This window comes from Anas platyrhynchos, chromosome 8 (assembly GCF_047663525.1).
Source record: "Anas platyrhynchos isolate ZD024472 breed Pekin duck chromosome 8, IASCAAS_PekinDuck_T2T, whole genome shotgun sequence".
Taxonomy (NCBI): Eukaryota; Metazoa; Chordata; class Aves; order Anseriformes; family Anatidae; genus Anas; species Anas platyrhynchos.
The window spans coordinates 13,683,366-13,689,365 of NC_092594.1; positions in this window are offsets into that span (position 1 = coordinate 13,683,366).

Here is a 6,000-nt window from a genome sequence, read left to right on the forward strand (position 1 = left end):
AAACAACTACACAGTCCGCAACCTGAACATTGTCACGTGAATATCACTGGGGGTCTGCCAGCAGTGAAAACAACCTGCTGCATCAAACTGAAATAAGGATAAAATAATCCTACTTAATGCTATAGAAAATTACTGCATGAACTCCGATCTGTTCAGGCCAATACAACGTTTGGTACAAGATAAGCACCGGTGTAGTCAAGTCTTAATACAAAGTAGGGACCACAGAAAACAAGACTGAATTAATTTGCAAACCATATGGTTCTCAGTGAGGACATATATTAATATGTTTTGAGAAAATATGTTTTTAGACACATTCATTATCTGTTAAAGGATACCGGATAAAAAAACTATGCTTGCTGTTTGTGTTATTAAAGGCATGTTTAATCTCTAATTTATATGAGGATTGGTGTTTGTGGGTCTATAATAAACACAGAAGGAAAAGAATTATTGGAGTGTTGTAAAAGTATTTCAATTAACTTTTAATTGTTATATCTTCAAACATGTATTATAAGTCCCTTCCTTTATCCAGAACTAGACACTCACAATAATTATCTTGTCATTTATGGCAAACTCTTGTTTTTAAGAAATATATGACACTTGTTTAAATGGACTTTAGGAGTGATTAATAGAAGTTCATTTCTTTAAATGGAACTGTGATTTGCTGTGTGTATTGCTAAAGGATGCAGTTGCTAAGACACTAGTTAAATAACTGGAAGTTGATTGCACATGTAAATCCATGGAGATTGCATTCTGTCATGAATTTGTGCAGTTTTTAAAGATCCCAATGAAATATCTTGAATGTTGAACAGGCAGAAGCTGCATAGATTTAAACAGATAAATCATCATTAACTCAAATAAAAGCAAGATAAAATTAAAATTAGCCAGGGAGACTTTATGTGACCAAGCCATGCACCCCTCCCCACCAGCTCTATTTTTAAGTTTAAAGGTTTAATTGTTTTGAAGTTATTATTATTATTTTCTAGTGATATCTTATGGTAAAAGACACAGATATTCTCTGAGAAACCAGAATATAACAGATTTCCAGCTTCCCTTCCTTCCCTTCCTCTCTTCAGGTGAGTGCCTTGAAGAGCAAACCCTAGTCGTGTTCCTTCTTGCTTGCTCCCATTTGTCTCAGTTTCCTTCCTGCAAGCCCCACTCAGTACTTAAATAAAGAAGTCATAAGCACCCACACCGAGGACAGGACTTTGTAGCTCGAAAAGTTGAAAGGTTCTTCCTTCCAGCTTTAACTGAAGCCAGAATTGTAAACTTCTCTTCCAAAGGGTTAAAGGGAAGATATTTGCTTTTTCTTACACAGGTTTTCCTACATACGAAGACATTTTTTCCTCTCAGCGTTCAAAACCAGAAATACAAGGGAAAAAGCCCAACTACTATTTTCTGTCCTAGCATTTGCATTCCACGTCCAATGTTTGCATTGGGCATGTTTAGACATGTGCAGATTTGAGTTTTTTTTTTTTTTTTAAAGTTTCCCAAATTCATCTAGAGCAACAACGTTCAGATATTGCATCATTTGCATTCTCTGGTTGAGAAAACAAATCACCACCTAAAATCTGAACAGGCCTTTTTATCACTTGGTTAGATACAGCTAATTAGGGTAGCTGATCTGATTGATAACGGAAGTATTTAATACTTTTCCACCCAGTTTACTATGTGCTGCTAAAGAAGTTTCTCGGGACAATATTTGAAGATGATTCAGTTTTGAAAATGCGAGTGCAACTTTGATAATAATGTTCAGCAATAAATCATTACTTTTTAAGAACAGCTGTTGTAAATTTAAAGCTCAATGCTTTATATTTATAATGTTTAATAAAAATAGCTTAAATCATTTCAAATAATCTAATGCATTAATAATATTAACAACCAGATATGCTTTTGGAATTAGATATACCAAAGAATTAATATTAAATCGGATTTTATGTATTAATCAAGGCAAGTCTTTGTCTCTATCCATGATGACTAGATAGCAAGAAAACCAGGGCTGGATGCTGTTTCCTTTAGAGGGTTACAGTATAAAAAGGGATCTGGTCGTTGTGATGAAAGGGATTCTAAAAGTCACAACACACTCTGCAATCAGAATGAGATAAATTGGTAGCTGAATTGCACACTGGCTCCACAAGTGAGCAGAAGTCATCCTCCAAGAGTGAAATAAACGTACAGTGCCTCTGGCAACTACAGAATAATAACTCCAGTGTCATTTGTTTCTGGAGCAAAACCAAGCACTGCCAAAAGGTGCCAAAGACAGGGAGCCACGAGCTCGGCCTGGCATTATTACCAACATGCTCAGACAGAAGATTGCATACACTAAGCAGGGTGAGGGAAAGGAAATATTACTCCTATTTCACAGACAGAGGATGGAGAAGCTGTAAGAGAAGTTATCTGCTGCTACTCACAGCGAGCACAGCTGCTTTCAGTAGCCAAACTAAATGCAGAATGGCACTGTGCCACAGACGTCTCCTAAATGACTTTCTTAGGAAGGGACAGAAAATGAATCCAGTCAGATGGTCGCCAAAGCCACTGCCTTAACCACATTTCCCTTTCCATTGCTCGCTTCTCCCTCCTCCTGCTCTCTCCCCCTCCATGGAGGCAGTTTGCACAAGAGCGTGGGGAAAATGGGCTTGGCCAAAAGATTGTCCTGCACAGTTCCTCCTGCTTTCCTCACTTGTGGGTCATTGAAGTGGCGTGCTCAAAATTCATCCTTTAGCAAATTTATCACCTTCAATCATTCTCTATTAGACCCAGTAGCATTTCTCTAAACTGCTGAATGTCATTTTCTACTGGTTCCTTTATATTGCACAGTGTGAAATAACAGATATTATATGTAACCTGCAATTGCAGATAATTGGGTCACATCCCCAGAAGCCAATTAAAAAATAACACACTTGGTGATTTCTTTTGGATCTGAAGAGGACTGGTTGCACCATCTCACTTTAGTGAGTTTATATATATACATACATCTCTATATGGATGGGAGTTACTTATAGAAATAACAGTAGCAGACCTGAGTGGTAAGCACTAATTCAGCAATACAGCATCACTGTCACTTTCTGAACTCCGGACAAAAAATATCAAAGAGCCTATTTGTGCCCTATTATGAAGTAATGATTATATACAATTTCATGTCTCACAGCTAGAATAGTGCCTGTCAGAAGATACACTTTGATTTTTGTTAAGTATAAACCCCATATTTTCTTTCTGTGCCTTTCAGGCATACAAAACCATAGGGTCCATTGGGATCTATGTTGTTCTGAGAGAATCATGCAAAAAGAGAGTATTTGTGTCTTGAGTGGTGGGTGGGGAGAAGTTTCCTCCTCAATGTTCCAGGCCTGATCTCTTACTTCACGTAAAATAGACCAGAGCTACATCCTTGTCTCTACCCTGCCCTTTCTTGATAGTATTTGCATGGGACAGGAAAGGAAATGCAAGTGTTTCTATTTTTTTCTGCTGCTTAGATAGACCCTGAAGTGGCTGGCAGCAGGCGTTTGAGGTTCTCTTTTGTCTGAGTAAATGACAGTAAAAGGAAGTCAATAGTCGTGGGGCCAGAGTATGAACTTGCCCTGACTCTTTGCCTTGCCTGTTAGATCCCTGTGGGTTGGTGAAGTCCATAGTTTTTGCAATGTAATGGCTACCAGTGTGTATTTTGAGACTTACCGCCTCTTGGCACCATTGCCACAGCATTTTCTTGGAGACTTTGGCAACCAGGACAGGTGAGAGTAGCTGTTATGGACAGGGATACTGAAGCAGCTCTCTTTGCTCCTTCTCTCCTTTCTTTCTCTCCCCTCAGCACTCTAACCACAGAAAGTCACTTGAATTAAGCAAAGACTTTACATTAATTAAATTTCAAACAATTAGACAAATGTAATATTTCATTTCCACAATTAAAAAGAAAAACATGCTTGTCATGAGCTGACAATCATCAACTTAGTGCTTTGGTTCCTAAGGGAAAAATCACTTAAATACATTGCACTTGACCAGCATTTCTCTTTCTCTACACTTTAATGTGTTGGTCATAAAACATCCACCAGAGAGGATACAGGTGCTATAGATGATTGCATGTATAGACAGGAATAGGCAGGAGTTTGAGCATTATATTTATTGGCTTGGCTGTTTATCCTTTAGGCTAAGGTCGTATGCATTAACCTAGCCACTTCCTAGATTTATTTTAAAAGGAAGAATAAAATACATGCCTAGTAATGCTAGAATCTAAATGATTCCAGGTGTGGTGTTCAGTGACCATACGGCTAGGCCCCTGTAAGAGATTTAATTTCATTTAGGCCCCTGTGGGGCGTGATGACACCCTCGAGCTATCTACATGTATGTGGGTAGTGCTGCTCCAAGGGCACCATCCCCAATGCCCTGAGGCCTGCACAGCTGGCAGCAGAGTCGGTGCCTTCATGTGACACTGGCACACTATGTGCTCAGCCTGAATCTCTTTGCTTTCCCTGACCATCCTCCGTAAGTTGCTCAGCTGTCTAACTGATGGCTTAGCATCACTGACTGCTGACGGCCAGGGTGCAAACTATGGGCTATGTAACACAACTGGAGGAGGCTGCCTTTACTAGGAAAGTGGAGGCAATAGAAATCTGGTGCTGATTTGGTGTGTTGAGCTATTTGCAGTACAAAGATAAGCATTTTGCAAATCAATACCTGGGAAGAACACAAAGGAAGTAAGGGAAAGAAAAGGGATCAAAAAAATGGATCTGTATCTGAAGGCAGTGAGAATTATAGCACATATTGATAGACCTTTTAATGGACAATTCATTAATCTGTTTTACTCACACTTGCACTAGACATTTAGAGGTCACTTAACACCTCACTAAATTATGCTATGTACATCAAAAATCATACCATCTATGTAGGGAGTATGCCAGCAGCTGATCACACTTCTAGCTTCCTGATAGTCTTACGTGCTTGGAGACAGCTTCTGCTAGGTTGGGTTAAGCATCAGCTGTATAGCCATCACCATATGGATGTTGGGGAAAGAAAGAGAATGGAACGTGGAAAACATCAAATGGAAACAAGCAGGTATTTTAGAGAAGGTAAAATTATGGGGCCCTGAAAAACATGAACAATTTTCTTTGACTAAAATCCTTTTATCATGTTCCCCAGAGCTGTACCAGTTTTCCACTTCTGCCACCAGCTTTCAGTGTACTTTCACAGGCCACTTAATCTTTACGAATACATAATATATATATATTATTAGTTTCTAGAAATAAAAATATGGTCTCCAGGGTCCACTCCTCCCCAGTCCAAACCCCATGACCTTCCAGAAAATAAATCTCTTTTTGAGATTTCAGTATTCTGAGGAGCTCTGAATACAGCTGCAAATCACCTCAGCCTCAGTTCAGATGTCTGGGGCCAGCTCTTGCATCCAACTCGCAGCAACGCAAGAACCGTACTTAAACCACACTGCTTTGCTGCTTTCGGTGCAGCGGACAGAGCCTCCTCACAGCCACCCTCTGAAACAAAAAGGGTGAAAGTAATTGCATTTCCTTAGGTGTGGCTAAGCCACATGTAACATAAACAGTTCAATTTTCTCTCTGCTTTTCATTTATCCCCAAGAAAAATACTTCCTGGTTATATTTAGCATTCTAAACCAGTCTCGAGAAGGGGCACTGGGCAGGGTTTGTGGTTTCTGCAAGCAATCTGCTGATCACGCCATCTTGGGTAAGTCATCCCTCATGCACAGCCATGGACACGTTGTGCAGTGAGTTCTTTGGGGTTGCTTCTTCTGTCAGGTCAGTAAAACTCCTTTCCTTTGTTTACAAACAGAAAAGCCTTACCCAGGAGGGCAGCAGAGCGTGCCTGGCAGCTGTGTCACTCCCACCTCAGGGTCCTCCAGGGAGCTGCCCACCTCCCAGGCCAGAGCAACGCTGGGGGCACAGCCAGCTCTTCTGCCAGAGGGCACCAAAGTTTGGCACGATCCCTCTCTCTTTCAGCTCCTCTCCAGCACAACCGGGTCAGCTGTATGGGAGACATCTATTT